This window comes from Eretmochelys imbricata, chromosome 1 (assembly GCF_965152235.1).
Source record: "Eretmochelys imbricata isolate rEreImb1 chromosome 1, rEreImb1.hap1, whole genome shotgun sequence".
NCBI lineage: Eukaryota > Metazoa > Chordata > Testudines > Cheloniidae > Eretmochelys > Eretmochelys imbricata.
This window is the reverse complement of record NC_135572.1, coordinates 1,580,540-1,606,208: the sequence shown is the minus strand read 5'-3', so window position 1 is coordinate 1,606,208 and position 25,669 is coordinate 1,580,540. Positions and strand designations below refer to the sequence as shown.

Sequence of the window (25,669 nt, the reverse complement as noted above, 5' to 3'; positions counted from 1 at the left end):
GACTAACACTTTCATTTGAGCATAAGCTCTCGTGAGCTACAGCTCACTTCATCCGATGCACGAAAGCTTATGCTCAAATAAATGTGTTAGTCTCTGATATGGCACAAGTCCTCCTGTTCTTTTTGTGAATACAGACTAACAAGGCTGCTACTCTGAAACCTCTCTCCAAAGAGTTAGTAACAAATTTAGAATAAACATTATCATTTTAACACTAACCACTGTCCCTTAATTATCTTGCCATAAGAAGTGAGAACATATTGCTTTTAGAGATGAGTGGGTCACAGCTGACAAGGGGAAGGGAAGACAGGAGCAAGTGACAGGGGCAGGGCATTTGGGAGAAAGACACACAGCGGTGTCAAGGCTTGACAGAAGAGTTGGGGCAAGATTATAATTTCAGAAATCCAGCTACCGGCAGTAAGAAAGATGGCAACCCAGTCAAGTGTACATAGACTGACTCCCCAGTTAATCACATTGACAGAGAACAGTAAGGACAGGAAAGGGTTTAATGTCTCTCTGTCTGTCCAGTAAGTGATTCAGGGAAGGGGCCCAGGTCCATACACCATGCACCAGCCAGCTCTTCACAGAGCTCAATCTGAGAGCCAGAGCACAAGGAGAAAACATTTAGGTCTCTTTATGAGTAAAGAGCTGGAGCAGCCTGCCCCGGATCTCTTTGGTCCTCACCCCGTAAATCATGGGGTGTAGCACAGGGGGCACCGCCTGGTACACACTAGTAATGAGAACGCGTAAATACAGTGGCACATTGTGGCCAAACCGCTGCGTAAGAGAGAAGAAGAAAATTGGGAGGTACAAAGCAAAGATGGCACAAAGATGAGAGATGCAGGTCCCAAAAGTTTTGAGCTGGGCATCCTTTGTTGGAAGGCGGAAGATGGCCCAGAGGATCTGAGTATAGCACACAGCAATAAAAAACACATCCATTCCATTCACAGAGAAAAGATCAGACAGGCCGTAGTAACTACTGATGCGGATGTCGGCACAGGCCAGCTTCACCACAGCTATGTGCCCACAATACGAGTGGGGGATGACATTGGTTCTGCAATATGGCCACCGCCTTGCCAGGAACGGGTAGGGTAATGCGATTATTCCACTGTGCAGCACCACGGCCAGGCCGATCTTCACCACCAGGGGGCATGTCAGGATGGTGGAATGTCTCAGGGGATGGCAGATGGCCACGTAGCGATCCAAACCATGGCCACGAGGATTCCAGACTCCATCCCTGAGAAGGAGTGATCGAAGTACATCTGGGTGAGGCAGGCACTGAAACTGATCTCCCTGGAATTGAACCAGAAGATGCTCAGCATTTTGGGCAGGGTGGATGTGGACATGACCAGATCAGTGACGGCCAGCATGCACAGGAAATAGAACATGGGCCCATGCCGGCTTGGCTCCCTCTTCATGATGAACAGGATGGTGAAGTTCCCCAAGATGGCTGTGGTGTACATAGCAGAGAAGGGGATGGAGATCTGGGCATGGGCTGCCTCCAGGCCAGGAATGCCCAGCAGGATGAATGTGGAGGGGTTGGTGAAGTTGGTTGTGTTGGATTCTGACATGGAGTAGGGGAGAAGGTGTCCAGCTCTGATGTATAAGGCTGTCTCCTGCGTGTACAATATGTTCCTCTGACTTTCTGTGTGTTCCCAGGGTCTCGGGTGATGGTCACAGCAGAAATGCCTGAATGGAGAGACAACGTTAATACGAGACACCGCGTGTACTAGTGGAGGCTGTTCTCATGGAGAAGCAGATTAATCTCTCTGAACACACTGAAAAATTATATTTAATTACTCAGAGAAATAACTATGAACAATGATCCTACTAAATCCAATTCTATGTTTTGTGGTGTTCCCTGCGTTAGTAATTCCTACACTTTGTGGTGGGGAATCTTAAGAGACACCAGCAGGAAACACAAGTCTGGATACTAATTATCTGTCATTGTTCCTCAATGCAATGAGAGCCAGGATAGGGAGTCCATACTGAAGGGAGTTCCCCATTCAGACAGTTACACAAAATCTGAGAGTGAAAAAAAACAAACTTTTCCCAAGACAAAGGTTGGGAGAAATATCCCAACGAGAGCATACCTCAGGGAAAAGACCTGGGTGCCATAGGCAGCAGCTCGAAGAGAAACACCTGCTCATTTGCACTAGTGGACAAAATAAAAGCAATGCTGAGATCCCTAAGATATGGAATGGAGAATAACATCTTTGGGATGTGTGTTCAGTGTAGGTCACCCAGTCTCTATTAAGGATATATGAATATATAAAAAGGATTTCTAAGACAAGCTTTGAGAATAGGGGAGGTTGCCATATGGAAAGAAAAAGAAAAGTCTGGGACTCTTTACTTGACAGAAGAGACAAAGAAGAGAGCATATGATATAGGAGTGGAAAATTTTAAAAATGAATTTGATTTACATTCAAACGCACAGTTCCCAACCAGTTCCCAACTATAGACACTTAGTGCTTCAAGAGGACTAATTCCCAAAAACTGAGGCAAATTGTAAGCAAAACTGATTGGGAGGAAAAATGTAGACACAAAAATATGAATGAAAATTGGTGATTCTTTGAGAACAGCTTATTCGATAGTGGAAAATTCATGATTCCGCAGTCAACAAAGTGAACAACTCTGGGTAAAAACCCAGTTCATTGATAAAGTGAAGGCAGCCATTGGCATGAGGGGAAGTAATATGTACCAAAGAGAAAAAGGTTAAATAGATGGCCAAGAATAGAAATGGTAAGTTATGGAAATTGATAAGGGACATTAAAACAGTAGGAAAATCCATGTTTGGCAGGGCTATGGATCATAAAAAGGAGGATATTAAGTATATTAACAACAAGGGTAGTCCTAGAAAAGTTTTAGGTCAATTACTGTGTTAAATGGAAAGTAATAAAAAATAAAGAGAAAGGTTTATTTATAAGAGAACTGACAAGGTGAAGAAACAATGGAAAAGCTGGTATGGTATTAGTTAAAAATAGTCGTGAAATGTAAGTAATAGCAGTCTCCAATAAGGTTTATGCAAATCAGATCTTGTCAAATAAACCTGATTTCATATTTTTTTGAAAGTACACACTGATTGATCAAGGGTATGCATTTGGTGGATCACGGGAACTACGCAGATCATCCAGTCATAGAATCACAGAATCTCAGGGTTGGAAGGGACCTCAGGAGGTCATCTAGTCCAACCCACTGCTCAAAGCATGACCAATCCCCAACTAAATCATCCCAGGCAGGGCTTTGTCAAGCCTGACCTTGAAATCCTCTAAGGAAGGAGATTCCAGCACCTCCCTAGGTAACGCATTCCTGTGCTACACCATCCGCCCAGTGGAAAAGTTTTTTGTAACATCCAATCTAAACCTCCCGCACTACAACTTGAGACAATTACCCCTCGTTCTGTCATCTGCTACCACTGAGAACAGTCTAGATCGATCCTCTTTGGAACCCTCTTTCAGATAGTTGAAAGCATCTATCAAATCCCCCCTCATTCTTCTCTTCCGCAGACTAAACAATCCCAGTTCCCTCAGCCTCTCCTCATAAATTATGTTTTCCAGTCCCCTCATCATTTTTGTTGCCCTTGGCTGGACATTTTCCAATTTATCCACATTCTTCTTCTAGTGTGTGGCCCAAAGCTGGTCACAATACTCCAGTTTAGGCCTCACCAATGTCGAATAAAGGGGATCAATCACGTCCCTCAATCTGCTGGCAATGCCCCTAATTATACAGCCCAAAATCCCATTGGCCTTCTTTGCAACAAGGGCACACTGTTGACTCATATCCAGCTTCTCATCCACTGTAACCCCTAGGACCTTTTCTGCAGAACTGCTGTCTAGCCATTTGGTCCCAAGTCTGTAGTGGTGCATGGGATTCTTCCGTCATAAGTGCAGGACTCTACACTTGTCCTTGTTGAATCTCATCAGATTTCTTTTGGCCTAATCTTCTAATTTGTCTAGGTCCCTCTGTATCCTATCCCTACCCTCCAGCGAATCTACCTCTCCTCTCAGTTTAGCGTCATCTGCAAACTTGCTGAGGGCACAATTCACTACATCCTCCAGATCATTAATAAAGACGTTGAACAAAACCAGGCCCAGGACCGACCCTTGGGCCACTCCACTTGATAACGGCTGCCAACTAGAAATGGAACCAATGATCACTACCCATTAAGCCCGACAATCTAGCTAACTTTCTGTCCACCTTATAGTCCATTCATCCAGCCCATACTTCTTTAACTTGCTGGCAAGAATACTGTGGGAGACCGTGTCAAAAGTTTTGCTAAAGTCAAGGAATAGCACATCCACTGCTTTCCTCTCGTCCACACAGCCAGTTATCTCATCATAGAAGACAATTAGATTAGTCAGGCATGACTTGCCCTTCGTGAATCCATGCTGACTATACCTGATCACTTTCCTCTCCTCTAAGTGATTCAGAATTGATTCCTTGAGGATCTCCTCCATGATTTTTCCAGGGACTGAGGTGAGGCTGACTGGCCTGTAGTTCCCAGGATCCTCCTTCTTCCTTTTTTTAAAGATGGGCACTACATTAGCCTTTTTCCAGTCATCTGGGACTTCCCCTGATCGCCATGAGTTTTCAAAGATAATGGCCAATGGTTCTGCAATCACATCCTCCAACTCCTTTAGAACTCTCGTATGCAGCACATCTGGCCCCATGGACTTGTGCTCGTCCAGCTTTTCTAAATAGTCCCGAATCATTTTTTTCTCCACAGAGGGCTGGTCCCTTCCTCCCAATGCTATGCTGCCCAGTGCAGCGGTCTGGCTGCTGACCTTGTTCATGAAGACAGAGGCAAAAAAACCATTGAGCACATTACCTTTTTCCACATCCTCTGTCACTAGGTTGCCTCCCTCATTCAGTAAGGGGCCCACACTTTCCTTGACTTTTTTCTTGTTGCGAACATACCTGAAGAAACCCTTCTTGTTACTCTTGTGATTTGGCCTTCCTGATTTCACTCCTCCATATCCGAGCAATATTTGTATACTCTTCCTTGGTCGTTTGTCCAAGCTTCCACTTCTTGTAAGCTGCTTTAATGTGTTTGAGATCAGCATGGAATTCACTGTTAAGCCAAGCTGGTCTCCTGTCATATTTACTATTCTTTTTACACACTGGGATGCTTTGTCCCTGTAACCTCAATAAGGATTCTTTAAAATACAGACAACTCCCCTGGGCTCCTTTCCCCCTCATGATAATCTCCCAGGGGATCCTGCCCATCAGCTCCCTGAGGGAGTCAAAGTCTGCTTTTTTGAAGTCCAGGCTCAGTATTCTGCTGCCACTCACCTTGATTTCTCAGAGGAATTTGATTTAGTAGGGGAAAATGTTGAATTAAAAAATTAACACTTTACAATATCAGGAGAGAACATGCAACACGGACTGAAAACTGGTAATTCATGGATCTCAGGTAGCTGTTGTCAATAGGCCTTCATCAGTATATGGGGCTCTTTGTAATGGGGTTCTGTAGGGATCAGTTGTAGGGCCGAGGTTATTCAATATTTTCATTAATGATCTGGAGGATGGTGTGGATTGCAACCTCAGCAAATTTGCAGATGACACTTGTCAAGGTTCCTTCCCCACTCTGAACTCTAGGGTACAGATGTGGAGACCTGCATGAAAACCTCCTAAGCTTACTTTTACCAGCTTAGGTTAAAACTTCCCCAAGGTACAAACTATTTTATCTTTTGCCCTTGGACTTTCGCTGCCACCACCAAACGTCTCACCGGTATTATTATTAGGAAAGAGTCCATTTGGAAACGTCTTTCCCCCCAAAATCCTCCCAAGTGTTACATCCCCCTTACCTGGCGAAGGTTTGACAAAAATCTTCACCAATTTCCATAGGTGACCACAGACCCAAACCCTTGGACCTTAAAAACAATGAACAAGCAATCAGGTTCTTAAAAGAAGAATTTTAATTAAAGAAAAGGTAAAAAGAATCACCCCTGTAAAATCAGGATGGTAAATAACTTACAAGGTAATTAGATTCAAAACATAGAGAATCCCTCCAGGCCAAACCTTAAGTTACAAAAAGATACAAAAACAGGAATATCCATTCCATTCAGCACAGCTGATTTTTCTCATCATTTAAAGAAATCAGAATCTATCACACATCTAGCTCAATTACTTACTAAGTTCTAAGACTCCATTCCTGTTCTCTCCCTGGCAAAAGCATCACACAGACAGAGAGAGAGAGCTTTGTTTCTCCCTCCCCGCAGCTTTTGAAAGTTTCTTGTCTCCTTATTGTTCAATTTGGTCAGGTGCCAGCGAGGTTACCCTCGTGTCTTCACCCTTTACAGGTGAAAGGGATTTTTCCTCTGGCCACGAGGGATTTGAAAGGTGTTTACCCTTCCCTTTATATTTATGACAACACTAAACTGGGAGGAGAGGTAAATACTCTGAAGGGTAGGGATAGGATACAGAGGGACCTAGACTAATTAGAGGATTGGGCCAAAAGTAATCTGATGAGGTTCAGCAAGGACAAGTGCAGAGTCCTGCACTTAGGATGGAAGAATCCCATGCACCTTTGAAAACTCTTTATCTTTGAAAACTCGTGGCGAACGGGGGAAGTCCCGGATGACTGGAAAAAGGCTAATGTAGTGCCAATCTTTAAAAAAGGGAAGAAGGAGGATCCTGGGAACTACAGGCCAGTCAGCCTCACCTCAGTCCCTGGAAAAATCATGGAGCAGGTCCTCAAAGAATCAATCTTGAAGTACTTGCATGAAAGGAAAGTGATCAGGAACAGCCAGCATGGATTCACCAAGGGAAGGTCATGCCTGACTAATCTAATCGCCTTTTATCATGAGATAACTGGTTCTGTGGATGAAGGGAAAGCAGTGGATGTATTGTTTCTTGACTTTAGCAAAGCTTTTGACACGGTCTCCCACAGTATTCTTGTCAGCAAGTTAAGGAAGTATGGGCTGGATGAATGCACTATAGGGTGGGTAGAAAGCTGGCTAGATTGTCGGGCTCAACGGGTAGTGATCAATGGCTCCATGTCTAGTTGGCAGCCGGTGTCAAGTGGAGTGCCCCAGGGGTCGGTCCTGGGGCCGGTTTTGTTCAATATCTTCATAAATGATCTGGAGGATGGTGTGGATTGCACTCTCAGCAAATTTGCGGACGATACTAAACTGGGAGGAGTGGTAGATACGCTGGAGGGGAGGGATAGGATACAGAAGGACCTAGACAAATTGGAGGATTGGGCCAAAAGAAATCTGATGAGGTTCAATAAGGATAAGTGCAGGGTCCTGCACTTAGGACGGAAGAATCCAATGCACCGCTACAGACTAGGGACCGAATGGCTAGGCAGCAGTTCTGCGGAAAAGGACCTAGGGGTGACAGTGGACGAGAAGCTGGATATGAGTCAGCAGTGTGCCCTTGTTGCCAAGAAGGCCAATGGCATTTTGGGATGTATACGTAGGGGCATAGCGAGCAGATCGAGGGACGTGATCGTCCCCCTCTATTCGACATTGGTGAGGCCTCATCTGGAGTACTGTGTCCAGTTTTGGGCCCCACACTACAAGAAGGATGTGGATAAATTGGAGAGAGTCCAGCGAAGGGCAACAAAAATGATTAGGGGTCTAGAACACATGACTTATGAGGAGAGGCTGAGGGAGCTGGGATTGTTTAGCCTGCAGAAGAGAAGAATGAGGGGGGATTTGATAGCTGCTTTCAACTACCTGAAAGGGGGTTCCAAAGAGGATGGCTCTAGACTGTTCTCAATGGTAGCAGATGACAGAACGAGGAGTAATGGCTTCAAGTTGCAGTGGGGGAGGTTTAGATTGGATATTAGGAAAAACTTTTTCACTAAGAGGGTGGTGAAACACTGGAATGCGTTGCCTAGGGAGGTGGTGGAATCTCCTTCCTTGGAAGTTTTTAAGGTCAGGCTTGACAAAGCCCTGGCTGGGATGATTTAACTGGGAATTGGTCCTGCTTCGAGCAGGGGGTTGGACTAGATGACCTTCAGGGGTCCCTTCCAACCCTGATATTCTATGATTCTATGATTCTATGATTCTATGATTCACCGCTACAGACTAGGGACCAAATGGCTAGGCAGCAGTGCTGCAGAAAAGGACCTGGGGTTACAGTGGCCGAGAAGCTGGATATGAGTCAACAGTGTGCCCTTGTTCCCAAGAAGGCTAACGGCATTTTGGGCTATATAAGTAGGGGCATTCCCAACAGATGGAGGGACGTGATCGTTCCCCTCTATTTGACATTGGTGAGGCCTCATCTGGCGTACTGTGTCCAGTTTTGGCTCCACACTACAAGAAGGTTGTAAAATATTAGAAAGAGTCCTGAGGAGGGCAACAAAAATGATTAGGGGACTGGAACATATGACTTATGAGGAGAGGCTGAGGGAACAGGGATTGTTTAGTCTGCAGAAGAGAAGAATGAGGGGGGATTTGATAGCAGCTTTCAACTACCTGAAAGGGGGTTCCAAAGAGGATGGTTCTAGACTGTTCTCAGTGGTAGCAGATGACAGAAAAAGGAGTCATTGTCTTAAGTAGCAGTGGGGGAGATTTAGGTTGGATATTAGGAAAAAAGTTTTTCTCTAGGAGGGTTGTGAAACTCTGGACTGCATTATCTAGGGAAGTGGTGGAATCTCCTTCCTTTGAGGCTTTTAAGGTCAGGCTTGACAAAGACCTGGCTGGAATGATTTCATTGGGGATTGGTCCTGCTTTGATCAGGGGGTTGGACTGAATGACCACCTGAGGTCCCTTCCAACCCTGATATTCTATGATGCTATGATTCTATGATCTAGAAGGAAATAGAAAATCATAGCAGATACAATTTGTGGATGACCCAATGATTGGGAGAATAGTCGCAATGCGGCAGCCCAGGCATGCATACTGATTGATCTGGAGAATTTGGAAAGTGGTTCCTATGTAAAGAAAATGTTTCAATTCAGTCAAATGCAAATTGATCCTCTCGGAACAGGGAATGCACGCCAGACCCCCACACTACAGAACTGTATGATGAAACACAAGGACCCTGAAAAGGATTCAGGGGGCATTGTGGACAATCAACTCATCATGAGCTCCCAGTGCGACACCGTAGTATAAAGGGATGATGGGGTGAAACAAACTGCATCCAGTCCTGCGGTCCACATTTGAAACAAGATATTGAAAACTTGGAGAGGGGGCAGAAAAGAGCCACAAAAATGATTGGGGGATGGAGAAAAAGCAGGATCATGAGACTTGAAGGTGTATATCTCCCTCGGTTATCACTAAGGTGCCCAAGCAGAGACTTTCATGGGGAGGAAACTCTGGGTAATAATGGGCTCTGTAATCTACCAAAGAAAGGCTCAGCAAGACCGAAGGGCTGGCAGCTGAAGCCAGGCAAATTCCAGCTTGAAATTAGGGTCAAATAGTTAGCACTGAGGGTGCCTAAACATGAGCACAAACTGAGAGGGGAAGTGTGGGATTCTCCAGTTCCCCATGTTGGCAGATCCAGACTGGATGTTTTCTGGAAGATCTGCTTGAAAGGTTCTTTACACTTCAAATGCTACATAGACAAGGCAATAGCACTTCCATATAGCCACTACTTACACATAGGGAAGGGGTTCTCCCCTCAGCAGAGGTAATCCCCGACAGGTGGTAGCTAGGTGGATGGGAGAATTCATCTCATGCTGTCTACACCAGGGCACAGATTATCCAGCACGTTCTTGGAATGTATTGGAGATATTTTTTCGGTTCCATAAGCTGGAGAAAGCTACCAGGAGAGAGGCTTTTCTGGACATGATTTTGACATAGAAGGAGGAACTGTTGGAGAATTTGTAAGTGGAAGGTAGCTTGCAGGAAAGTGACCATGAAATGACAGAGTTCATGATACTAAGGAAGGGTAGGAGGGAAAACAGCAAAATAAAGACAATGGATTTGAAGAAGGCAGACTTTAGTAAACTCAGGGAGTTTGTCGATAAGATCTCACAGGAAGCACGTCTAAGGGGAAAAACAATAGAAGAGAGCTGGCAGTTTCTCAGGGAGACATTATTAAGGGCACAACAGCAAACGATCTCATTTTGCAGGAAAGACAGGAAGTATGCCAAGACACCACAATGGCTTAACTAGAAGATCTTGAATGATCAAAAAGAAAAAAAAGGATCCTACAAAAAGGTGAAACAAGGTTAAATTTAAAAGCAGGACTATAAACAAATAACACATGGATGTAGGTACAAAATTAGATCAAACTAATGGCACAAAGCACAAGGCAAAGGCACAGAATGAGATGAAACTGGCGAGAGACATAAAGGGTAACAAGAAAACATGCTACATATACATTAGAAGGAAGCAGAAGACCAAGGACAGGGTAGGTCTGTTACTAAATGAAGAGGAGAAAACAATAAAAAAAATGTGGAAATAGCAGAGGTGCTTAATGACTTCTTGTTTCTATGTTCAGCAAGAAGGTTGGTGGTGTTTGCTCACTAAATCTAGAGAATGCCTGTGAAAATGGGGTTGGTTCAGATGCCAAAATAGGGAAAGAACAAGTTAAAAGTTACTTGAACATATTAGATGTTGTCAAGTCACCAGGGCCTCACAAAATGTATCCAAGAATACTCTGAAGGAACTGACGGTGGAGATAGCTGAGGGATTAGCTGTTCTCTCTGAGAAGTCATGGAAGACAGGGGAGATTTGGAAGACTGGATAAGAGCACATATTGTGGCTATCTATAAAAAGGGGGAAAAGGGCAACCCAGGCTATTACAGCTTAACTTCTGTACCAGGTAATATAATGGACCAAATAATTAAGGAATCTATTTGCAAACATCTAGAAGATCATAGGGTGATAAGTGACAGCCAGCATGGATTTGTCAAGAACAGAACATGTCAAACTAACCTGACAGCTTTCCTTGACAGGGCAAGAAGCTTTGTGGATCGGAGGAAGTAGTAGATGTGATATATCTAGACATTAGTATGGCATTTGATACAGTCTCACATGACCTTTTCGTTAAGAAGTGAGGGAAATACAACCTAGGTGGAGCTACTATAAGGTGGGTGCATAACTGGTTGGAAAACCACTCCCAGGGAGCAGTTATCAGTGCTTCACAGTGATGCTGGAAGGGCATAAGAAGTGGGGTTCCACAGGGATCAGTTCCGGGTCTGGTTCTTTTGAATGTCATCATCAACTATTTTGTTCATGGCATGGAGAGTAAACTTCTTAAGTTTCCAGATGATGCCACGTTGGGAGGGGTTGCCAGTCCTTTGGAGAATCTGATAAACATTCAAAATGATCTGGAAAAACTGGAGGAAAGGATGACTCGGGGTGTTGAAAACATGCCCTCTGAGGGAAGACTGAAAGAGCTAGGTTTGTTTAGTCTGAAAAAGAGAAGACTGAGGAGGGACATGATAACAATTTTCAAATACCTAAAAGGTATTACATGGAGGGAGAAAAAGTGTTCTCCCTAACTTCTGAAGAGAAGACAAGAAGCAACGGAATTAACTTGCAGCAAGTGTGGTTTAGGATGGACATTCGGAAAAGCTTCCTAACTGTCAGGGTGGTTAGGGAAACTAGGGAGGTTGCGGAATGTCCATCATTGTAGATTTTTAGGAGTAGGTTAGACAAAAACCTGTCAGGGATGTTCTAGATGGTGCTGTTCCTGCCATGAGTGTAGGGGATTGCACTTGATGACCTCTTGAGGTCCCTTCCAGTTCCATGATTCTATGATATAGCTACATCTTTCTAAGGTGTGTATTTTTTTGCTGTTTCAAAAAAGGCAAATGCAATGTTAGGTTATATTAGCAGAAGTGTAACATGCAAGTCATGGCACGTGATATTATTCTTCTACTCCATGCTGGTTAGGTCTCAATTGCAGTCATGTGTCCAGTTTTGATCACCAATGCATAGAAAGGAAATAGAGAAACTGGAAAGGATCCATAGGCAAGTAACATATGTTATGCAAAGAAAGGAATGCAAACTGTATGAGCAAGCTGAAGGAATCACTATGTTTATATGGAAAAGAGGTGATTAATGGGGGACATGAGAGTGGTCTTCCAATTCTTGAGAGGCTGCCATCAAAAGGTGGAGTAAATTTATTCTGCCTTACCACAGAGGCGCAGGAGAAGAGGCAATGGGTTCAAATTCTAGCATAGCAAATTTAAATTAAGTTTCAGGGAAAACTTCCTAACTTTAAGAACAGGAGGCCAATGAAACAGACTCCAAGGGAAGTCATTGAAGCTCCTTCTCTGGAGGTTTTCCAAAGAGGTGTGAATAGCCATCCGTCTTAGATGACTAAGACAAAAGAAATCCTGCATCATGTCAGGAGGATATACTAGCTGTCCTTTTTGTTCCCTTATAACTCCATGGCTCTATCAATCTATGATGTAAAATCCTAGTGTCGACCAGGTCTTAGTCACACATAAGTCTTTTGGCTCAATACAGAGGTAATTGAGTGAAATTTAATGGGCCGGTGTTTCACAGGAGGACAGACTGGATGATCAAATGGTTCCTTCTGACCTTCAACCCTATGGATCTACTGATAAAGAAAGTAGATCAGGCATTTATAATTAGTGTGTCTCATAACATGAACAAGGGAACATTTAATTAAATTGAAAGTGTGAACTTATTACATTGAGAAAAGATAATTGCTAACATAATTCATATTTGGCCTGAAGAATTCCTTGCTGCCAACATCGTTGGAGAGAGGAGCATAGAAGAACGGGATTCACAAATGGATTGGCCATTGCAGGTGGTGCTGGTGGCATAACCTATAGTCAAGGCTGTCTGACACCTTCCATTAGAAGAGCTCATTTTCAGTTGCTTATGAGTTTTCCAGTTTTTAGGTGTTTGGATTGAGATTTCCCATGCTGGGTGTCTGCTTCCAGCACAATTGTTTTTTGAAAGCTTCAGGCATAACAAGTCATCCAACTTCTGGAATGAAGCTAGGAGAAAGTATGTGTTACCCCTGTTAAAAATTCTCATTATTGTTCGAGTGAGGAGCCCTAACACCTTCAAGCTTTCCAGCAGATAAAAGTCAGGGAAGAGCCCCTGTCCCTCTGCCCCATTAACAGACAGAGTCCTGAAATACAAGAGGAGGGGGTGACCGGGTCTGTGCATTAACACACAGTTGGCTCCTGACGTCTGTTCTTGCTTCTTTCTCCAAGGGGAGTTTTGCCTCACTGGGGCCTGAGCACAGCACTGGTCGTGGTCTCAGAATTTGGCCTTGTATTGCACATCTAATAACATCTTTCTTCCTGAAGGATTTACTGTGCCACTGAAAGGCACCACCTTGGGGATGGGGGCCATTAGGCGGGATGAGCAGGGGAGCACAGAAAAGAATGACATTTTGGCCAGTGATTCTTTAGCAAACTCATCACTGATGGCAAGGGCCCTTGGATTTCTCCTGGTTTTGCAGAGTGGAAAGAACCACAAACTTACTCTCTATCCCACCACGCCCACCTTGCATGAGGCTTGTCAATCAGGTGAGCTCCTCAGCAAGAGATGGGTACCTGTGAATTCTGAGATGGAAGCGTCCTCCCAAGGAATCCCCCTCAGGTAGCCGTGTCCTACACCTCTCTCACCCCAGCATCTCAAGTAATATCCCATGCCAAGAGCAGACACAGGGGTGTGCGTAGTTTATAATATAGATCTGTGTAATCCCAGTGGGGTTCGCTCAGCCTCAAGAGGAAAAGAGAGCATCTGAACATAAACAGGCTGTAGACAAGCATGTCTCTGCTTATGTGTTAATTATCCAGCTTTAGGAGTAAACAGTAATTAAGGAACCTTCCCAAAGGGAGATGGGAACTCATTGGCTCCATGCTGAGTCAGAGAGGAATTGGCTGTATATTTGTGTGTATATATTTAAAAATAATCATTGAGGAGAAGAAAACTAGGGATAATACCTAACTCTCCAGAGGGTCTGATATCCCATACATTCTCAGGAAAGATCGGTAGATAATAGAGAGAGAGATCTGGAGAAAGTTGACTAAGAGGAGATACAAGCATTTGCAGCAAACACATGGGGTGTCGTAAGGATCAGAGATCAGTCCGTCTCATCAGTAAGTATCATCCAGCTGTGTAACACCTTTGATTGAGTGATCTTCAAAACACCTAGCGAAAGAAAGTCACTCTGAACCATCCCCATTACACTATTCAGTAAACTGAGGCACGGGGAGAAATGACTTGTCCAAGGTCACGTGGAGAATAACTGACAGAACCCAAATATCCTGACTTCCCTTCCATAAGCATGGTCTCCCTCTCACTAAGTGACCACATGACAACTGGCAAATGAACTCATGGTCTTGCAGGGACTGTTCATTGGGGGCAGGGTGGGAAGCAATTCTCTGCAGTTCAACCTGGAAATGGGGACTGCCAAGCCCTCTGGCACACCAGTCTGGGCCCCCCTCTCACACTGTGAGGCTGTGACAAGTTGCAACCCACTCAGGTTTTGCACTTACACGGCCATACACAGACAGGGACACACCCAGCTGCAGTTACATGAATGCTTTCATCAGCCATGCATGGAACAGCAATAGAGCGGCTCCACCCAGTTCCCCGCAGCTCCCCAGCCTAGGACCCAAGAGTTGAACCATCTTGCCCTGGCCAAAAGCCTGACCAGTGTAACTTTATCTCCCAGTCTGCCCCTCCCTCAATGTGGAGAGGACAATACATCAGCCTGAGGAGATTTCCCTTTTAGGTTTCAAACAACATCCTGTATTAAGTAAAAAAAATAGAAATCAGATTTATTAATTACAGAAAGAACGGTTGTTTACATGATTATAAGTAATAGTGTAAAGAAAAAATTTGAAATCTGAGAAAAAAACAAAATCACAAAATAAGTTCTCTACACTAGACAGGCTTTGAATCAACCAGTGTGTCATCCTGATGGTATAAACAATCCTCCAATCTTCCAGACACAGGCTAGAACTCCCTTCAGCCTAGAAACACAGCCCCACTTCAATCCCACTTTCTAACATGTTGATTTGTGAGGGGAGTGAGGCCAAGTGATGATGTCGCTTCCACATTTTATTGCTTCTGCCATGCAGAAGAAGCTTCAGTTTTCCAAGCCAAAGTTCCCAGCATAGTCAGTGGAAAAGAAGAGCCACAAGATGGAGTCCACTGGCTCATGAGCTGGCCACATGCCATTGCATGCTTTCAGAACTTTAAGTACAAAAATGATATATGCATACAAATAGGGTAATCATATTCAGCAAATCATAACTTTTCCATTGATACAGCACATATTTGATATACTTTGTAAAAATCACATCATAATCATATCACCCTGTGGTAAATATGGTGAAGACAGGGTGTTGCTCTGGGGAACAGAGAATCACACATCCCCCCTTAGTTTACTGAAGGAGAGTAAACTACTGACTGATGCAGAAGCAGTGTGCACAAGGCTCTCTTGACTTTTTGACCATACAACTCCCAAGTGTTACAAACATTGTAGTAAAAACAATGAGGAGTCCTTGTGGCATCTTAGAGACTAACAAATGTAATAAATGTCCACCCTTTGCCCCCTGATTAATCACTGAGACTGGGAGACAACAGAGACTGTGCAAGGAATGATAACTTCTCCTCACCTCCCTCGCTGGCTTATGATGAAAATGGCTCAGTAGACTGTGATCCCTGTCTCTAGAGACAGAAGGGTTACGTGGAGGGTCACAGTGAGCCTCTGAGGCTAGCGAAATTCTCCAGGAAATGCGGGACACACGGAGGCAAGGACAGAGCTTTGTCACAATATATATACAGAGACTAGTATGTCCAAAACCTTTTCCAAAAATCAGGCATGTTGCACCTTTTTTTAGAATTTTCCATGAATACCGAACTCTTTGTTATAAGCTTTACCATTAGCAGCAAACTTTGCATCATGATACTTACCAATAACAGCAAAACTTACATTACAGGTAAGTGTTTCAATATATATTTCATAGAATCATAGAATCATAGAATATCAGGGTTGGAAGGAACCTCAGGACATCATCTAGTCCAACCCCCTGCTCAAAGCAGGGCCAATCCCCAACGAAATCATTCCAGCCAGGTCTTTTTCAAGTCTGACCTTAAAAACTTCTAAGGAAGGACATACGATCACCTCTCTAGGTAACGCATTCCAGTGCTTCACCACTCTCCTAGTGAAAAAGCTTTTCCTAATATCCAACCTAACCCTCCCCCACTGCAACTTGAGACCATTACTCCTTGTTCTGTCATCCGCAACCACTGAGAACAGTCTAGATCCATACTCTTTGGAACCCCCTTTCAGGTAGTTGAAAGTAGCTATCAAATTCACTCTCATTCTTCTCTTCTACAGACTAAATAACTCCATTTCCCTCAGCCTCTCCTCATAACTCATGTGTTCCAGTCCCCTAATAATTTTTGTTGCCATCCGCTGGACTCTTTCCGATTTTTCCACATCCTTCTTGTGGGGCCCAAAACTGGACACAGTACTCCAGGTGAGGCCTCACCAGTGTCGAATAGAGGGGAATGATCACATCCCTCGATCTGCTGGAAATGCCCCTACTTATACATCCCAAAATACCATTGGCCTTCTTGGCAACAAGGGCACACTGTTGACTCATATCCAGCTTCTCGTCCACTGTAACCCCTAGGTCCTTTTCTGCAGAACTGCTCCTGAGCCATTCAGTCCCTAGTCTGTAGCGGTGCATTGGACTCTTCCGTCCTAAGTGCAGGACTCTGCACTTATCCTTCTTGAACCTCATCAGATTTCTTTTGGACCAATCCTCCAATTTGTCTAGGTCCCTCTGTATCCTATCCCTACCCTCCAGCGTATCTGCCACTCCTGCCAGTTTAGTGTCATCTGTAAACTTGCTAAAGGTGCAATCCACACCATCCTCCAGATCATTTATGAAGATATTGAAGAAAAACAACCCCAGGATTGAGCCTTGGGGCACTCCACTTGATACCGGCTGCCAACTAGATATGGAGCCATTGATCACTACCCGTTGAGCCTGACAATCTAGCCAGCTTTCTATCCACCTTATAGTCCATTCATCCAGCCCAGACTTCTTTAACTTGCTAACAAGAATACTGTGGGAGACCGTGTCAAAAGCTTTGCTAAAGTCAAGGAACAACACGGCCACTGCTTTCCCTTCTGCCACAGAGCCAGTTATCTTGTTTGAGCAGGCAATTAGATTAGTCAGGCATGACTTGCTCTTGGTGAGTCCATGCTGACTCTTCCTGATCACTTTCCTGTCCTCTAAGTGCTTCAGAATCGATTCCTTGAGAACCTGCTCCATGATTTTTCTGGGGACTGAGGTGAGGCTGACAGGCCTGTACTTCCCAGGATCCTCCTTCTTCCCTTTTTTTAAAGATGGGCACTACATCAGCCTTTTTCCAGTCATCAGGGACTTCCCCCGATCGCCATGAGTTTTCAAAGATAATTGCCAATTGCTCTGCAATCACATCCGCCAACTCCTTGAGCACTCTCGGATGGAATGCATCCGGCCCCATGGACTTGTGCACGTCCAGCTTTTCTAAATCGTCCCGAACCACTTCTTACTCCACACAGGGCTGGTCACCTCCTTCCACCACCTGTCCTGCCTCATACTGAGAATGAGGGGCGATCAACAGGTTATCTCAAGTGCTTATATACAAATGCACAAAGCCTTGGAAACAAGCAGGGAGAACTGGAGGTCCTGGTGATGTCAAGGAACTATGACGTGATTGGAATAACAGAGACTTGGTGGGGTAACTCACATGACTGGAGTACTGTCATGGATGGTTATAAACTGTTCAGGAAGGACAGGCAGGGCAGAAAAGGTGGGGGAGTAGCACTGTATGTAAGGGAGCAGTATGACTGCTCAGAGCTCCGGTACGAAACTGTAGAAAAACCTGAGTGTCTCTGGATTAAGTTTAGAAGTGTGTGCAACAAGAGTGATGTAGTGGTGGGAGTCTGCTATAGACCACCGGACCAGGGGGATGAGGTAGATGAGGCTTTCTTCTGGCAGCTCACGGAAGCTACTAGATCGCATGCCTGGTTCTCATGGGTGACTTTAATTTTCCTGATATCTGCTGGGAGAGCAATACAGCGGTGCATAGACAATCCAGGAAGTTTTTGGAAAGCGTAGGGGACAATTTCCTGGCGCAAGTGCTAGAGGAGCCAACTAGGGGGGGCGCTTTTCTTGACCTCCTGCTCACAAACCGGGTAGAATTAGTGGGGGAAGCAAAAGGGGATGGGAATCTGGGAGGCAGTGACCATGAGTTGGTTGAGTTCAGGATCCTGACGCAGGGAAGAAAGGTAAGCAGCAGGATACGGACCCTGGACTTCAGGAAAGCAGACTTCGACTCCCTCAGGGAACGGATGGCCAGGATCCCCTGGGGGACTAACTTGAAGGGGAAAGGAGTCCAAGAGAGCTGGCTGTATTTCAAGGAATCCGTGTTGAGGTTACATGGACAAACCATCCCGATGAGTCGAAAGAATAATAAATATGGCAAAAAGAAAAGGAGTACTTGTGGCACCTTAGAGACTAACCAATTTATTTGAGCATGAGCTTTCGTGAGCTATAGCTCACTTCATCGGATGCATACCGTGGAAACTGCAGCAGACTTTATATATACACAGAGAATATGAAACAATACCTCCTCCCACCCCACTGTCCTGCTGGTAATAGCTTATCTAAAGTGATCAACAGGTTAGGCCATTTCCAGCACAAATCCATGTTTTCTCACCCTCCACCCCCCCAACACAAATTCACTCTCCTGCTGGTGATAGCCCATCCAAAGTGACAACTCTTTACACAATGTGCATGATAATGAAGTTAGGCCATTTTCTGCACAAATCCAGGTTCTCTCACTCCCTCACCCCCCTCCAAAAACCCACTCCCATACACACACAAACTCACTCTCCTGCTGGTAATAGCTCATCCAAACTGACCACTCTCCAAGTTTAAATCCAAGTTAAACCAGAACAGCTGGGGGGGGGAAGGAAAAAACAAGAGGAAATAGGCTACCTTGCATAATGACTTAGCCACTCCCAGTCTCTATTTAAGCCTAAATTAATAGTATCCAATTTGCAAATGAATTCCAATTCAGCAGTTTCTCGCTGGAGTCTGGATTTGAAGTTTTTTTGTTTTAAGATAGCGACCTTCATGTCTGTGATTGCGTGACCAGAGAGATTGAAGTGTTCTGCGACTGGTTTATGAATGTTATAATTCTTGACATCTGATTTGTGTCCATTTATTCTTTTACGTAGAGACTGTCCAGTTTGACCAATGTACATGGCAGAGAGGCATTGCTGGCACATGATGGCATATATCACAGTGGTGGATGTGCAGGTGAACGAGCCTCTGATAGTGTGGCTGATGTTAGGCCCTGTGATGGTGTCCCCTGAATAGATATGTGGGCACAATTGGCAACGGGCTTTGTTGCAAGGATAAGTTCCTGGGTTAGTGGTTCTGTTGTGTGGTATGTGGTTGTTGGTGAGTATTTGCTTCAGGTTGCGGGGCTGTCTGTAGGCAAGGACTGGCCTGTCTCCCAAGATTTGTGAGAGTGTTGGGTCATCCTTTAGGATAGGTTGTAGATCCTTAATAATGCGTTGGAGGGATGGTTGAGCTCATGCTCAAATAAACGGGTTAGTCTCTAAGGTGCCACAAGTACTCCTTTTCTTTTTGCGAATACAGACTAACACGGCTGTTACTCTGAAACCTATAAATATGGCAGGCTACCAGTTTGGCTTAATGGTGAAATCCTAACGGATCTTAAACATAAAAAAGAAGCTTACAAGAAGTGTACGGTTGGACATATGACCAGGGAAGAGTATAAAAATATTGCTCGGGCATGTAGGAATAATATCAGGAGGGCCAAATCGCACCTGGAGCTGCAGCTAGCAAGAGATGTCAAGAGTAACAAGAAGGGTTTCTTCAGGTATGTTGGCAACAAGAAGAAAGCCAAGGAAAATGTGGGCCCCTTACTGAATGAGGGAGGCAACCTAGAGGATGTGGAAAAAGCTAAAGTACTCAATGCTTTTTTTGCCTCTGTCTTCACTAACAAGGTCAGCTCCCAGACTGCTGCTCTGGGCATCACAAAATGGGGAAGAGATGGCCAGCCCTCTGTGGAGATAGAGGTGGTTAGGGACTATTTAGAAAAGCTGGACGTGCACAAGTCCATGGGGCCGGACGAGTTGTATCCGAGAGTGCTGAAGGAATTGGCGGCTGTGATTGCAGAGCCATTGGCCATTACCTTTGAAAACTCGTGGCGAACCGGGGAAGTCCCGGATGACTGGAAAAAGGCTAATGTAGTGCCAATCTTTAAAAAAGGGAAGAAGGAGGATCCTGGGAAGTACAGGCCTGTCAGCCTCACCTCAGTCCCTGGAAAAATCATGGAGCAGGTCCTCAAAGAATCAATCCTGAAGCACTTGCATGAGAGGAAAGTGATCAGGAACAGCCAGCATGGATTCACCAAGGGAAGGTCGTGCCTGACTAATCTAATCACCTTTTATGATGAGATTACTAGTTCTGTGGATGAAGGGAAAGCAGTGGATGTATTGTTTCTTGACTTTAGCAAAGCTTTTGACACGGTCTCCCACAGTATTCTTGTCAGCAAGTTAAGGAAGTATGGGCTGGATGAATGCACTATAAGGTGGGTAGAAAGCTGGCTAGATTGTCGGGCTCAACGGGTAGTGATCAATGGCTCCATGTCTAGTTGGCAGCTGGTATCAAGTGGAGTGCCCCAAGGGTCGGTCCTGGGGCTGGTTTTGTTCAATATCTTCATAAATGATCTGGAGGATGGTGTGGATTGCACTCTCAGCAAATTTGCGGATGATACTAAACTGGGAGGAGTGGTAGATACGCTGGAGGGGAGGGATAGGATACAGAAGGACCTAGACAAATTAGAGGATTGGGCCAAAAGAAATCTGATGAGGTTCAATAAGGATAAGTGCAGGGTCCTGCACTTAGGATGGAAGAATCCAATGCACCGCTACAGACTAGGGACCGAATGGCTAGGCAGCAGTTCTGCGGAAAAGGACCTAGGGGTGACAGTGGACGAGAAGCTGGATATGAGTCAGCAGTGTGCCCTTGTTGCCAAGAAGGCCAATGGCATTTTGGGATGTATAAGTAGGGGCATAGCGAGCAGATCGAGGGACATGATCGTTCCCCTCTATTCGACATTGGTGAGGCCTCATCTGGAGTACTGTGTCCAGTTTTGGGCCCCACACTACAAGAAGGATGTGGAGAAATTGGAGAGAGTCCAGCGAAGGGCAACAAAAATGATTAGGGGTCTAGAACACATGACTTATGCGGAGAGGCTGAGGGAGCTGGGATATTTTAGCCTGCAGAAGAGAAGAATGAGGGGGGATTTGATAGCTGCTTTCAACTACCTGAAAGGGGGTTCCAAAGAGGATGGCTCTAGACTGTTCTCAATGGTAGCAGATGACAGAACAAGGAGTAATGGTCTCAAGTTGCAGGGGGGGAGGTTTAGATTGGATATTAGGAAAAACTTTTTCACTAAGAGGGTGGTGAAACACTGGAATGCGTTACCTAGGGAGGTGGTAGAATCTCCTTCCTTAGAGGTTTTTAAGGTCAGGCTTGACAAAGCCCTGGCTGGGATGATTTAACTGGGAATTGGTCCTGCTTCGAGCAGGGGGTTGGACTAGATGACCTTCAGTGGTCCCTTCCAACCCTGATATTCTATGATTCTATGATTCTATGATTCCCATGCTGGGCTGCCCAGTGCAGCAGCCTGGGAGCTGACCTTGTTCGTGAAGACAGAGGCAAGAAAAACATTGCGTACATTACCTTTTTCCACATCCTCTGTCACTAGGTGGCCTCCCTCATTCAGTAAGGGGCCCAAACGTTCCTTGACTTTCTTCTTGTTGCTAACATACCAGAAGAAACCCTTCTTGTTACTCTTAACATCTCTTGCTAGCTGCAACTCCAAGTGTGATTTGGCCCTCCTGATTTCACTCATGCATGTCCGAGCAATATTTTTATACTTATCCCTGGTCATTTGTCCAATCTTCTACTTCTTGTAAGCTTCTTTTTTGTATGTAAGATCAGCAAGGATTTCACTGTTAAGCCAAGCTGGTCACCTGCCATATTTACTACTCTTTCTACACATCGGGATGTTTTGTCCCTGTAACCTCAATAAGGATTCTTTAAAATACAGCCAGCTCTCCTGGACTCCTTTCCCCTTCATGTTATTCTCCCAGGAGATCTTGCCCATCAGTTCCCTGGTTTATTACACCATGCCTTCTGCTTCGACAGGTTGGTTTGTTGAAAATGCATTATGTCTTTCAACTCCTTCCTGAATCTTAACATGTTGAGTTACTTGTTTTCCTTTCCCCTCAGTGTCCCCTTCAGTAGGGATCTCAATTCAAGTGTTATGCCTCTCACAGAGGTGGATTACCAGGAGCTCTCCATTACTTGGGTGAACAATAGGCTTTGGAAATAACCTTGTATTTCCTAAACATCACTGGTAATTAACTGTCTGGATTAACATAAGGTTATTATCCTTTGAGCAGTTTATAGAGAATTCGAAAGAAACATTAAAAGAACATAGAGAAAAATTATATTATTGCACTCAAGTTCCATCAAATAATATTTCTTTTTCATCTCTGAATTCACCTAATACAGCTCTAGACAGGAATTGTTTGGTTACACTGTTAAACTCGAACAAGCTGTCGGTAAACGGAGACTACTAGAGTCACTAACTTCTTCCAGTTCTTTAATAATAGAAGGCTACATTTCAAAGCTCTAGCCAATCTAATATGGAATAGTCCTAATTACCATTTACATACTTTTCTAACCTGTCTCTAAAGGGTGAATCTGGGTCAATAGACTGCAAGTTGCTTATCTCTTTCTGGACATTGGTCCCATAACCACTTTTGCAAGGCCTGGGGCTGTTTGCTCTAGAGACCATGTGCCCCGAAAAGGAGAACCTGAAAACAGAATACGCCCAAGGGAGAGCTTTGGGAACAGTAGGCTGCAGCAATTGGAGAGTCCAGGAGTGCCGAGCCAAACAGGCCTCAGGGCCTTGGTGACTGGCGTGCCGGTTTCTGCTGCCAGAGGGAGGCAGTAGAATGGAAGCTGCACTGTGAGAGTGGGCCTAGAAACCCAGAGCCAGAGGCAGGGCCTGAACACTGTTGTGACTCAAAAGCACCTGGGTCCTATTTGTGGGCCCCAAATAAAGTGGCTGGTGAGTGTCCAGCTGCACGAGCTGAGCGGGGATGGAACAGCAAACCTGGAGCTGCTACACAGATGCGGAAGGGGAGTGGGCCTGGCCAGGGAAGTGCCACAAGATATTTTTTCACCCTAATGTGACTCCTCTCCCATCTGTGTTTCCCCAAGTGCTCTTGTTCCAGAACTGATCCAGCCGGGCTTCCCTTAAGGAAAGGTTTTTGGAAAACAAAGTGCCTGTTTGGGGTCAGGGAGAGAGTTTGTGTCTCCCTTGGAAACTGCTCCCCAGAACGGTATAGACAGGGAATCCCTTTTCTAGTGGGTTTTGTCCCATCTCTCTCTCTCTCTCTCTTCTCCTGGTGCATTCAGATACAGCTCTCTCTTTTGATTTGTAACTGCCACACACACAGGCGTGCCTCCCTCTCTCTGTCACTTCTAAGTCCCTGGCCTTTACCAGCTAGAAGCCAGCAGCTGTGGTGGCCTACAGTCCAGACTATTTGCTCTTCTATATATCTTTTCTTATAAGTTTCTTATATTCTTATGGGCTTCATTATATGCTTGCTTAATAATTTTACAGAGTATATTTTGCCTGTAACACAAGGGACCTGCAGACCACATCCTGTACGTTGAGCTAAAGCAGTTAGCAGATATGAAAAGGCATGGTGGAAAGTGCAGTCAGAACCTCCTGTTGAAGTTGTGAAGGAGTTGGAACGGGGGCTGCATCCTTGAGAATTCTAGAGGGCGTATTCCAGTGTCTGCCTCATGCCACAAAATGGGCAGGCATCTGGAATGGGGGTGAAGTGTGCCATGTACATGCCAGTGCTCATGGCTGCATGAAGGAGCCACCAAACACTATCTCTGGTTGGCCGTGGGACCAGGTTGGAATACTTTGTGGCCCACTGGTGTTCCTCACCCTCCAGAGATGGTACTAGGTCCCGTCACTTGGTATCAGGGCATCTGAAGAAGTGAAGCATGTGGAGGATGAGCATGAGAAGTTGCTCCCTTGGTGGAATTCAGAAATGAACAAGCTGCAGGGTGTGCAGTCCACGCTGGTTATGAAAGATAGGGGTCCTGGAGTGAGGGGTGTATGTGGAGCACCCTGTTGTAGGACCCATTGAAGGAAAACCCGAGCAGTAGGCAATAAGATTGTCCCACCCCTTGAAGTATGTGCGGCGGGGTCTGAAGGGTGAAGAACTGAAGATGAGCTCCGAGATGAAAGAGGCCATCATGGCCACTAAATGGTGGGCCGAGAACTGGGCTGGTCGAATGATGGAGGAGTGGACCTGGGCAAGATGGAAACAAAGTACATACAGGCAGTCCAACCAAGATGGCGCAACCAATCAACCTCCACCTGGACATAGGTAAAGGTGGAATTGTTATCCGGGTATTGACTGTGCCAGAAGTCCAGGGAGTGATGACTGAAGATCTCTCTGAGGATGCCTGCAGCAGCCTGGTAGCTCTCGATCCCTGAGCGATTCTGGTTCTCAAAGATTGTGTTAAAATCCCCACCCAGGCACAGGGACTAGTGAGGATCCAAAGTGCCGAGGAAGGCAGACAGCTGTTGATAGAAACACACCCACTCTTGGTCTGAATTCGGGGGGTAAATATTGGACAGATTCAATGTCAGCCCCTCCACACAGCAGACAACCTGGCATGACCTCGGCAACTCCCAGCATCTCAGGCTGTAGGTCCAGGGAGAACAGGGTGGCCACCCCAGCTGAATGAGTCCTGCAGTGTCTCAAATATACTCGGTCCCCCTACTCCAGCTGCCAACTAGTCTAGGTGATTGGATCCATGTGGGTTTCCTACATGCAAACCACAGAGTACCCTGCATCACAAAGGAAGGAGACCACCTGTTATCTGCAGAGACCTACCTCAGAGCCTCTGGTGTTCAAGTTGAAAAGGTACTTGGCTACATTCTGAGGGCTGAAGAGGATACTCATGGGCAGGAGGATCCCCAGCCAGCCTTGCAACAATCGCTGACCAACCTGAAAGGCTTGTCGCAGAAGTTGCGGGCCCAACGGTAGACTAGGATGTCTTGCCTCACGGTTTGCTTCACTACTCCAAAACAGCCATCGTGGCCCTGAAGAGAAGATGGCAGTCTTCCCAATGCTGGAGAGGGAGCTTCACCTTGCCCTTAAAACCACAGGTGTGCACCAGAAAATGGTGAAGCTCTGTTACCCGGGATTCTTTCTAACCAAAGCTCTTGGTAACTTTTACTCTGTGTGAGGTGGTGTCAGGAAATAAATCAGGGGAGACACGGCCTTCCGACCGATAGAGGGCTGGCACAAACAAGACAACAAAAGTGTGCGTTCATTTAAAACTAAACTTTACTTAGTCCCAAGCACTTATACACACATCTGCAACAGGTTAGTAAAACACCCCCAACCCTTGATAATTACCAAAGCTGAGTGTCACTCTCGAGTGACAGAGCGGCAGCCCGTCTGCCTGTGGGAAACACTAGATGCATCCAGAGGGAGAGTCCAGTCCTGAAGAGTCCCACCATCTCAAACTTTTCCTCCTTATTTATACATTAGTAAAAGAATGATATGTCCTTGAAAGCAAACTTGTTAAGTAAGCAGTTTCAGTGGTCAAGCAAGAAGT

General features: G+C 45.3%; 1 pseudogene; it reads right to left on the bottom strand.

Annotated features, from left to right (window-relative positions):
• Positions 1-621: 621 nt before the first annotated feature.
• LOC144277533 (olfactory receptor 52E8-like) lies at positions 622-1,568 on the bottom strand (annotated as a pseudogene).
• Between the last annotated feature and the right edge of the window lie 24,101 nt (positions 1,569-25,669).